Source organism: Marmota marmota, unplaced genomic scaffold (assembly GCF_001458135.2).
Source record: "Marmota marmota marmota unplaced genomic scaffold, marMar, whole genome shotgun sequence".
Taxonomy (NCBI): Eukaryota; Metazoa; Chordata; class Mammalia; order Rodentia; family Sciuridae; genus Marmota; species Marmota marmota.
The window spans coordinates 279,835-292,319 of record NW_026000130.1 but is presented as its reverse complement, the minus strand read 5'-3'; the positions used below and the strand labels follow the sequence as shown (position 1 = coordinate 292,319).

The following is a 12,485-nucleotide window of genomic DNA, read 5'->3' as shown; positions in this document are numbered from 1 at the left end:
TTTTTTTAAAAAAAAATATTAATTTTTTTACTTGTAGTTAGGCACAGTACTTTTATTTATTTATTTTTATGCGGTGCTGAGGATTGAACCCAGGGACTTGCATGTGCTAGGCTCGTGCTCTAACACTGAGCTACAACCCCAGTCCGAGACTGCAGTATTTATCCATCTTTAACTTTCACGTTTTGTTGGTTCCCAAAGTGTTTTGTTAATTCACATTTCCAATGGCAGTATATAAGAATTCTTCTTGGACTGGGGTTGTGGCTCAGGGGTAGAGTGCCCACCCTGCATGCATGAGGCCCTGGGTTCAATCTTCAGCACCACATAAAAATAAATAAACAAAATAAAGGTATTGTGTACAACTAAAAAATAAATATTTAAAATATTTTAAAAAAGAATTCTTCTTGGTTCACATCATCATAAACACTTGCTATCTTCAATATTTTAAATTTTTGAAAATCTGGGAAGATTTTAGTGTTACCTTGTGATGAACTTGCCTGAGTAGGGTTTTCTCCTTCCATATATCAAGAATTTGATTTTTTTGTAAGAGCTTACTGTCTCATAGAATTTTTTTTTTCTTCTTTTTTTGGTGTACTGGGGATTAAACTCAGGGGTGCTTAGCCGCTGAGCCAGGTCTCCAGCCCTTTTTTATTTTTTATTTTGAGACGCAGGGTCTTGCTAAGTTGCTTAGGGCCTCACTAAGTTACTGAGGCTGGTTTTGAACTTGTGAACTTGCTGCCTCAGCCTCCTGAGCTGCTGGGATTACAGGCATGTGCCTCTATGCCCAGCAGATCTTTGTTTTTAAGAAAATATATATTTTTAATGTATATTAAAATATGTATTCTAAAATATATTTGATTTTTAAAATTCAGCATCTTGTCCTCCACAGGAGTGCCGATTTGATTTAGACTGAGAATCTCAAATCTGAAACCAAAATGCTCTGAAGTTTGACACTTTGCTGGCATTTCAGATAGGAGAGTATTTCAGATTTTTAATTTTCAGATTAGGGATGTTCAAATAGTAAAGCCTATGTAAATATTCCAATTTCGGAAAAACTCCAGGATCTGAAACATGTTTGCTCCTAAGCATTTCGGGTATGGGATATTTAGCCTGTACTTTGGTTTTGTTGGAAGCGTTATAACCAATATTTTGGCTTTCTGCTTGGAATTCTGTAATGAGATTTGTGTGTATGAATTTCAGTGAAAAAATGAGCTTTTAACTACTTGGGTAGAGTTTAAGAGAGTTACCTCCAGTTATAAGATACACTGGTGTCAGGGTTGTGTAAATGGATATGTTAGAGGTCGAAGTGTATTGTTTAGGTAGTCTGTGAAATATTGACCAAGTGTATTTTTTGACTTCATCCTGAGATCAAAGATATTTCAACTTATATAATATTAGTTTTATAGTGAATTGAAAAGCGGCTTGATCCTTCTATTACTCGGTTGAGAAGCACTAGGTAAAGAATGGAAGCAGGAGAAACATGCAGCAGTGCTGGAATGAAAATGGAATGAATCTACTGAAAATTGCCATTTCACTCCAGTGGTAACCCAAAATATTTTATAATAATGTTTGACAAATTATTTTTCTGTTCAGGTTACATGAAATCTCAAAATGAAATTAGAATTTTTAAAAAATATTTACTTTTTAGTTGTAGTTGGACACAATACTTTATTTTTGTTTATTTATTTTGATGTGGTTCTGAGGATCAAACCCAGGGCCTCGCACATGCTAGGTGAGCACTCTACTGCTGAGCCACAACCCCAGACTCTGAAAGTAGAATTTTAAAGAAACTAGGAGGGGCCCTTATATCTGCTTATTGGATAGCATAGGAATAATTTAGAAAATAGGTTGTCAAAGCATTAGGGTTACAACGTTTATAAAAGTAGTTCAGTATGAACTGATTTAAATGCATGGAGAAGATTAAAAGCAGAGGTTTATTGGATAACTAGGAAACTCATAGTTTGCATTGGGGAGGGAGAAATGATTAACCTAAATTTGTGCATAGATAACATGATAAAAAGATCAGTTTATTCTATTTTTTTTCCCCCTGGGAGCTGGATTTTCCCTTCTTTCTTCACTTCCTACTCTAATTTCCCCCCTTTTCTTCTTGCCTGACAGATAAAGACACTAATGGACTGTTTACAAACCCCAGTTGCTTTACCTCAAACATAATCCAGATTACTGAATTCTGTTCTCCATCTATTTTTTTCTCTCAAGTAAATGTCTAATGTTTGTTTCTCTTTCTTTCTTCATCTTTAGACCTGTAGGAACTTTTACAACCCAATAGGTTGAATAACCCAGTTTCCTTCTTGGGGAGGTTTAAATACGTATTAATGATAGTCTTCAGAGATGTCTATTTAACTTTAAAACACTGACCTGTATATTTCACCCTAGAAATTTTAGTCAGTCTCATATAAGATTACAGTTACTCTTAGGGAAGGTTTTTTAAAATGTTTAAATTTTAACTATTTAAATAATATAAGTAGGCAATTAATTATAAACAGTGCTCCATAAACATAAGCATTTGTCTAGGGGGAATATAAATACAGTCAAATATAAGTTATGGGGGTAAAACATTTACACTTGATGTTACAGAGGAGTGCCAAATACCTGAATACATACAAAGTGTCTCAGATCAGTTAGAGAAATTTCAACTTTTTTTGAACAAGGAATATGAACACACAGGATAAAAATGAATATGGATACTGTAGGGAAGCAAAATGGTAGATTGTGTTCTTCAAGATGGACATAAAGAGTAAGTTAATTGTTAGGATTTTTTTTTTTAAGCTAGTGTGACCAGGTGGAATACCAGAAGAGTAGATTTGTGACATATTAGCTAGCTAAGAAGTTACTTTTCATCCTAATAAAACTGTATTGTTAGTAAATCTGTACAAACTCTTAGATTAGTTGTAATTGTATTTTTAGTTGGTAGATTTCTGATTTAGTTTTCTCATTTTTAGACATGTTTACTTGTACTTGTTAAATACAGTTTTATTTCAGTCATAATTTACAATGAGTGATCATCAGTTAAAATGAATGAATGATCATCAGTTAAAATGAATGGACTATATATAAAGTATGCTCATTGCTGAAGTCACTGTGTGTGAATTATAATGATAGCAGATTTCTCCATAAAGTCAATACAGTATTCACATAAATTTATTTCTGGAAATGAGTTGTTTAAATGTTAAGAAAATATATGACTTCTTTTAATATTTGTATCATAGAATGTTTCATTTGTTTTTGTTCTTTGAAGCTATAATTTTTGAGTAGATTAGAATTCTGGATCATTTAGAATATTGCCTAATTTTCTTCTTTTCATTTATTTTTCTGTGTTTCTGTGCTGGGTATCAAACCCAGGTATTGAACCCTTGAACATGCTAGGTGAGCACTCTTACCACTGTCCTACCCCCCAATCCTGATTTCTAATGTTAGTGTAAGGAGAAAATAATTTATAACTTACATTACCGTGGTTATAAAAATTTATTCAAATGAGTATTTTTGTCAAAAATTCTATAACTTTAAAAACTAAAATTTGTGATGCATTCAGATAGGAAAAGTATCCTGTGTTTAGTTGATACAGAAAATAGTAAACAAAGATTTGTATTGGAATTACAGTAATTTTCTAATCCTGTCTCTGGTTGTTTTTATAAAACCCGATACATTTGATTCAGATATGGTTTGTTTTTCAGGACTTTGTTATTGATGACAAACTCAAGAGCTTCAACATATAAACCAAAGGGGAAATGATGGATTTATTGGCACCATACTGAAACATCTTACATAATTGAAAGAAGAACTGAAACAGGCAGCTTGGGATTCTTGAGGACTAGAAGTGGAGGTGTAGTGTCTCAAATATGATAGGTTTGCATCTCTCAGGGCATTGGTGCCATTCTTTCAGGCTTCTCCTGGTTTGTGATGTACAGTTCAAATTCTCTTCTTCCTCCTAGTGTCTAATTGTTTCAGTGGCATCACTAAACCAAAGAAATAACTAGTAGTTCCTTTTATTAAGTAGTGAGGCCTAAACAACTTAAATATTCATATTCTAATAACAGCTATTTGAAAAATTAATACACATAATTTGAAACAAAAATTTTTCATTGGTGTGCCTGTTGGATATTGTACAAATTCTATATCCTTGGAATCATATTGGACAATAGTACTTCAGTCTCTTGTTCCACATTGATTTTACGGGGTACTTGCTTTTTATCAGATCAGCTACTAAAAACCCAGCTTCTCAAGGAAATGATATTATTGAAAAGAATGTTTTGTGAGCTAATTTTGAAACTGTGAATTACCTCAGATGTAGTTTGTATCATCCAGTAGATGTCAATTATTGCTCTTTCCCTAAAAAATTAATGCAGTCCTGTAATGTCCCTGTGAAATTACTGTAGTATCCCAGTGTGCCTTAGTGCACAACTGGGGAACCATAGTTCTAGAAGAGAAGGATTCTGATTGGTTCCCTTCTGGGTGATATGGTCAAGGGAATAGGTTATGATTTGGTTAACCTGGGTCATTTCCCACTCCTTTGTTTGGAAGGGTATAATATTCCATTGTCTTAATATAGAGATTTACCTTTTTCCATTTAAAAATCATAAATAGAACAAAATTTAACATCTTTGTATACATACCTTCCTGTCTCTTTCTATAACAAATTCTAGTAAGTCTCACCTGTTTGAAAGCATGGTATGTGGGCTTTTAAAGGTAGCTGGGTAATTAGAATCAAATACCTAAATACAAGAGCTAAAACTATAAAATTCTTAGGATAAAATAGGGGAAAATTGCCATGACATTGCACTTGGCAATGATTTCTTGGATATAACACCAGAAACAGTCAACAAAAGAAAAAAATAATTGAACTTCATCAAAATTAGAAACTTGTGTGCATCACCAGGTACTTAATAGAGTGAAAAGGCAAATCAAAAGAGGAAATATTTGCAAATTATGTTTTTAATGTATCTAACAAGAAATTAATATCTGTTCTACATAAAGAACTACAGTTCAACAATAGAAAACAACATAGTTAAAATATAGGTAAAATAATTATTCAGCAATTCCACTTCTTGGTATGGGTAACATAAGAAGGGAAATCAGTAACTCAAACAGATTTTTGGACACCATTGTTCATAGGATTATTCAAAGTAACCAAAAGGTAGAACCTAAATGTCCATCAGCAGGTGAATTAACCAACAAAATGTGGTATATTTTGTTGGGATGGAATAATACTCAGTCTGAAAAAAGAATGTAATGCGGATACATGCTACATATAGAGGAACCTTGAAAATAATGCTGAAAGCTAAAGATGTAAAGGAACAAATACCATTAGTTCACTTATTTGACAAGCTTAGAATAGACTAATTCATAGAAACAAAGTAGAATGGTGGTTACCAGGAACTGAGGAAGAAATAATGTGAAGTTATAATTTAATGGGTGTAGAGTTGCACTTTGGGATGATGAAAAAGTTCTGGAAATAGGATAGGGGCAGTGGTTACACAGTGGTGTGAATGTACTTAAAACTTTTAACCATTTTTAAGTGTATAGTTTAAAATTGTAAATATTAGACATGTTTTACCACAGTTTAAACATGGAAATATGTACACTCTAAATATGTGCAGTTTGTCAGTTATTTCTTAATAAAGTTTTTGGAAAAAGATATCTGGTTAAATGATAAATTTTTTAGGACCTTAAAGGTGAAATAATAAACCATATAACTTTGAAATACAATTTGTTTGACCTCATATCTTATAATGGGAACATATCTGTGCAACAGAGACAAGCAATGGATATGTTTTTACTTTAGGAAAGGTTTTAATTATTGATAGCAGCATGCTCATCCATAAGGATGAAAATATACCTTATTGCTAAATAGTCCAAACATAACAGTATGTGACTTTCATTGTTACTGTTTTTTTTTTTTTTTTCAGATGGGTGGGAGAAAGATATGGGTTAGTTTTATAAAAGGATTACATTTTGACTCTCTATTATTTAATCCTCTTATCAGTGATATAGATGATAAAATAGGGACTATATTCATTATGTTCACAGATAATTAGTCAGCTCTTGGAATTAGTTCAGAATTATCTGACAAATGAGAAGGGATTGTAAAGAGTATAGGATTTTAGGAAGATAGATAGTAAATAGTATACTTTGGATGATAGTAAATTATTGATGAAAATCTTGTTTTGTGGGAGAATGAATCTGTATAAATAAAAGTAGGACATGTAGGGTCTGGGGTTGAAGCTTAGTGGTAGAGCGCTCGCCTAGCATGTGCAAAGTGCTAGGTTTGATCCTCAGCAACACATAAAAATGGATAAATAAAATAAAGGTATTGTATCCAACTACCATATACATATATATAATGTATGTACACTATATATATTATATATATATATGCGTGTGTGTGTGTGTGTGTGTGTGTATAAGAAATTTATAGTCAATATTTAAGGGCTTCCTATTTGCTTTTCTCTGTGAGCAGTATTACTTAATGTCAAGGTTAGCCAAAACAGTGAACTTACTTAATGAGAGTGGTATGGAATAGAATGAGTTTACAATATAAATTATGGAACCAGAATGCCTGTGTTTGAGTTCTTGTTTTTCTACTTAGCTGATGTGGGCAGGAAACTTACTTCCTTCTGTATATTTTTTTCAGCTGAAAATAGTAAATAAGGAACACTACCCTATAGGATTATTGTGGGGTTAAATATGGGAATATAATACATATTATAATATATGTATGGGTGTGTGTGTGTGTGTGTGTGTGTGAGAGAGAGAGAGAGAGAGAGAGAGAAGCCTTTCAAGAGTGCTTGACATTGGGAAGTGCTTAATAAAAGGTAACTGCCAATAATACGAGTTTTATAGCTGGTTACACTCGGATTGTTAATGTGAAATTAAGCTTGTGTGTTGCTTGATTGGGAGTGTTTTTGTCTCTGTTCTTATAAAAGTGTATTTTTTATATTTAAAAAAACTTAGTAGATATAAATTATTTTTTGTGGGGGCTAGCATATCATGGATTACTATGCTTTCTGATGCTGTGGAGTCAGTTATTCATGTGGATATAGTACCTTTCAGGTTCTCTGCCAGTTACCAGAAAGCATTAAATAAATACATAAGATTGAAAAGTTGTCTTAAGTTGAAAGAAACTATAGTCCTTTGTCAATTCAAGGAAGATTGAGAAAGGATGGTGGTGGTAGGGTATCAGGGATTGAACCCAGGGGGACTTAACCACTGAGTCACATCCTTAGCCCTTTTTATTTTTTATTTTGGGACAGTCTTGCGAAGTTGCTCAGGTCCTCACTACCTTGCTGAGGCTGATCCTCCTCCCTCAGTCTCCTGAACCACTGGGATTACAAGTGTGCACCAGCATGCCCAGCGGAAGTCATTTTTTGAGCTGAAGCAAATTTGTTGCCCAAAGAGTGGAACATAAAAAGGAATGGTCTAATCAGAGCAAGATTGTAAGGCCTTCTAATTTTATATGGTGGCTTCATAGAGTTTAGAGAGGAATAAGACCACCATCTTGCTGTTACTTTAGTAACTTTCATATTCTATATCTTTGTTTTAAAAAAGTATTTTTATCTTTACAAAGGCCATCCTTATAAAAATGGTATTTTATTAATACTAGTTAGGACAGTTTTTTTTTTTTTTTTTAAGCCACTACTGAAAAAAAGATGAGGACTAACATTTCAGCCTGGTTTCCATTTCTTAAAATCTTTAGGCATATTAGAGAAATGATAGTTTATTTTTAATTATGATCATATATTATCTATTGGCTTAATGCGAGAACATGAAAAGTAGAAAGCACTCCATTTCTGAGACTGAGGTTGTGGCTCAGTAGTGAAGTGCTTGCTTCACACATGAGGCAACTGGGTTCTATCCTCAGCACCACTTAAAAGTAAATAAAAGTCATAAAGGTATTGTTCATCTACAACTAAAAATATATTCAAAGAAAGAAAGCTCTCCAGTTCTATGGATTATGATGATAATTTTCACCTGTAGCTGCTTCTTATTTTTATTTTTTAAAATATTTTATTTTTTGGTTGTAGTTGGACACAATATCTTTATTTTATTTATTTATTTATTTTTATGTGATGCTAAGGATCGAACCCAGGGGCCTTGCACATGCTAGGCAAGTGCTCTACCGCTGAGCCACAATCCCAGCCCCTTATTTTTATTTTTTAAAATAGTACTGGGGAATTGAACCCAGGGATGTTTTACTAGCAATGGACTACCTCCCCAGTCTTTAAAAAAAATCTTTTAAAATTTTTTATTTTGAGTCAGGGTCTTGCTAAATTGCCCCCTAGAATTATAATTGTGTCCTACTTCTCCCAGCACCTATATCTCTAGTTTTTTTTTTTTTTCAAACAAGAAATTGAACCCAGGTGTACTCTACCATTGAGCCTTCCCAACCCTTTTAAATTTTTTTTTTTTTTATTACTTTGAGACAGGGTCTCCCTAAGTTGCTTAGGGCCTCACTAAGTTGGTCTTGAATTTTGATCCTCCTCTCAACCTCCTGAGTTGCCGGGATTACAAGTATGAGCCACCATGCCTGGTTTATAGGTATTTTTAATTGTGTATGAGAGGAATTTTGAATATCTATCCTAGAACTCTTAAAGAAGGCTAAATATTATTTCATTAATTAATCATCTTGCATACCTCTTGAGGGAGCTTGTAGTAGTTTGGGTTGGAGGTGGGGAGGGAAAAAGAATGAGGGAGAATAAAGATAAGAATGCTAAGTCATATGTACCTGCAAAATTACAGTAAAAGTTTAGTGGCTTGGGATACTAGAAGAGGTATGAAATTCTGGTTGGTAGAGAAAAGGCAGTCTGGGTATATAGGAAATAGCATAAACAATGGCAAGGAATTTGGAATGAACATAGAATGTCCTAGAGAAGAGTAAGATCCTTATTTGAGGAAGACCTTGTTGCTGAAAGGGAAGGTCCTTTATTGGGGGAGATCTTGTTGTGGATTGTGGCAAATATTATAAGAATACTACAATACCCTGAGAGTTAATTGAGAATGTGTAGAGAATAGTGGTTAATGTTGCTTGGCTTACTTGGTTAAGTGATATCTTATTTGGCCTTGGATACCTATGACTAAAATTTTTGCTTCAACAAATTACATATTATCTCATTATTTTGGACTTTTAAAGTTTATAATGAATAATGGAAACTTAACTAATCTTTCCTGACAGCTTATTCTATGTGAAGAAAGAATTTATGGTACAATCTAGAACCTAGAGACTTTAAATGGACAGTGGGAGTGTCTGAGACATCTGTTGAATGGGTAGGTTAATAGAGGCCCTTGTTAATTTTAATTTCTATTATTTGCCTAAATCTTTATTTTTATATGAAAAGAGTTATTCTTCTTCAATAGAATTAGTATTCATTAATCATTGATTTGAAGACATTAATGTAATAACTCTGTGTTATAATATTATCTCTATTTCACAGGTGAGAAAACTCAATGAATTTCCCAAAGTGACATAAGTAAATTTTGGAACCATAATTCACATCCCAAACCATCTTGATGCCAGAATCTGTGCTCTTTTTTATCTACTATACCTCATGTTTAAGAAATAGCACTATGCCCTTGGATTCAAATATTGAGTTAGATTGCATTCTAGACAGGTCATTTTCTAAGTGGGACAGATAGAAATGTAAATAATTATGATAATATGTAGTAAGTCTTATAAACAAAATGAATTCTATTGAATTTCCATAGTGAACTCTGCAGGGAAGCTTTTGTAGGGATGGTAGTTTTCAAGTCAAGAATTGAAGTATTATAAGGACTTATTCATGAGAATAAAGTAGGATGTATAAATCAGGCAAAAGTAATAGCATTGAGAAAAGCTCATGGGTAAAAAATTTTAAAGCAGCCTCATGGTCAATCTGGATATGCCATAGGTCATGTTTTAAAGAAGGGACTCTTTAGAGAAATTTCTACTGACAAGATATGTTAGGTGATGTTAAAAGAAGAATTAATCAGAACCAGTTTCGTTGTAAGTTCAGTTGTAATGGTAGTTAAGCTGTCATTAAATTTAATTCAACAATGTTTGAGAATCAATTTGTTTAGACCAAGTGGTAATGAGTGGTGACATAGAAATTGGTGAGATGGAAATTATAAATTGAACATTTCAAAGAAAGCAGTGGAAATTGGTATCAGATTTTATTGGAAGTAGAGTCAAATGGTTTCTAGCCTGGAAGAGCTAGAATGACTGAATCCCAGTGGGAAAGGTTAATTTTTAAAATTATTATTTTTATTCTACTTATTTGTACATGAGAGCAGAATGCATTTCAATCCATCCTATACAAATGGAGCGCAACATTTCAATTATCTGGTTGTACACAGTGTAGAGACGCACCATTTGTGCAATCATATGTGTACCTAGGGTAATGATGTCCATCTCGTTCCACTATGTGGGAAAGGTAATTTTTGTAGGGAAGAGAGGCAGGATATGTATTCTGTTTAGGAAATATGTAGTTGGAGGTGCTAGGTTGACAGCCTAGAGGAGAATTGTTCTGTGGGGAGCTCTTTGGTAGCTAAAAATCTCAAGAGAAAATTGTGAGGGAAGACTTGACACACATGTGACCCAGTCAGGCCTGCTTATGAGTGATTTTTTGATAGTTAATGGGCTGGAAAAATAGGTCTCATGTAGATAAAAGAAGGAACACAGAAAGCATCCTGAGGAAATACAGTTATAGCAGTTTCTATATCCGAAGAATTTGTGTTAGCATATAGAACAGTGTCATCTAAACCTCTCACTACTATATGTTACATGTTTTTTTTTTTTTTTGCAGTATCTGTATACCCAAAGGGAATACATCTTAAAAATGGTTAGAGTTGAAATGGCAAATTTTTTCTTCCTTAGTGGAGTAAGAATTTAATGGTGTTTTGAATTCAGTGACATCTCAGATTGAATAAAATGTAGAATTTTTTTCAGTGTTCATTTGCCTAAATATATAGTTTTTTTTTCTTTTAAAGGGTTTGCTGATGTTCCATTTAAATTATCTCAGATATCACCAGTGGCATGTTTACCACAACATGGAAGCAAATAGTAATAGAGTATTTCTATTGAAAAAAATAACTATAGAATGTAGGATTTAGCTTAAATGTAAGTCAGGAAACTGTTGGATGTAAATCATCAGAAAAGAAGCGTAAATTCTTAAGATTCTTTTATTTCTTTGTATTTGAGTATGTGTGTGTGTGTGTGTGTGTGTGTGTCTTGACTAAAAACAGAAGTAGTATATAATATGTTCAATCATAGGCATGATGTTTAATAGAGAACTGAGTTTTATTCTTTTCTGTGCTTTCAGATATAATCTCCTTTGACAAACTTTTCATGTTGGAAAATTCAGGAAACATAAGAAGAGGCTCAGGTTGACTTAGGAACATGTGATATTACCAGTAGTTATGTTCATATGACTATTGGAAATACAAATTCCAATTCTGTAAACAATTAAATAGTATTTATGTTTTTTCTGTATGAACAGTATACTCAGATTACTCTATGTGAGTAGAAAAAATTTTCTCTTGAAGCTGAATATTTGAGAAGTTATTGATCTTATTGAAGCTCTTTCACCAGTAGTTAAATGTTTAGTATGAACGTAAATGATTTAACTAGTAGACTTTTTTTTTTTTTTTTTAAGCTCCCTTCTTTCAGGTTAATGGATTAAACAAAATGATGGTTTAAGAATGTTTTTAAAGTCAAAGTTTGGTTTTTGTCTTCAGCTTGAACCTAGGCTTTTTGGAATTTCCTTGAATTAAGTGTGGTTATTTAAAAGCACAAGAGAGAAATCCCTTGTATTTACCAACTTGTTTATTTATTTATTTTTAAAGTATAGATGAATCTTTATTTATTTAATTTTTTGTTTATTTTTATGTGGTGCTGAGGATCGAATCCATTGCCTCACATGTGCGAGGCAGGCGCTCTGCCACTGAGCCACCCCACCAGCCCACTTACCAACTTTTTTATTAGCCCTTGCTTAATTTAGTATTTTGCCTTCCTTTTCTTATGTTGATGAATTCTTCTTTTTAACTTTTTCCTGTGTATAGATGGCAGTTACTTGTATCCTTCTGTTTACATGAGATAAATATTGCTAGTTTAAAAGGGTGGGTCTTTTTCTAGGAATGTATTGAGTTGAAGATGGTATTTAGGTTGACAGTTTCTGTCTCTTGCCTATTTAATTATCTAAGGAGAACTGTTGAGAAAGCCCACTTGAGGACTGGGGATGTAGCTCTGTGATAGAACACTGGCCTAGCATTCTCGGGGTCCAGGGTTTGATCCCCAGCACCCAGAGTATTTGAGTTCACTATGTAAACAGATCCTGCACTGTGGTATGTGGCTACTTAAGGTTGAGTTTTTATTGGCTTATTTTCAGAAATAAGAGTAGCCCCCTACATAGTTTCCAGAGTATAAATTTTATTTAGTAAAAGAGTAGGTAGGCACTTTTCATTTCACACAGCCTTTATGTTTTGAATTTTGTTTTTCCTCT

General features: G+C 33.2%; 1 protein-coding gene across 1 annotated transcript in view; it reads left to right on the top strand.

The window, feature by feature from the left end:
- The first annotated feature begins 8,189 nt into the window (after window positions 1-8,189).
- The window catches only part of LOC107154500 (myotubularin-related protein 3-like), a 70,157-nt gene continuing 65,861 nt past the window's right edge, over window positions 8,190-12,485 (top strand). Inside the window, 1 exon segment of the mRNA XM_048784907.1 lies at window positions 8,190-9,276. The gene's annotated coding sequence lies outside the window, so the exon portion shown is untranslated.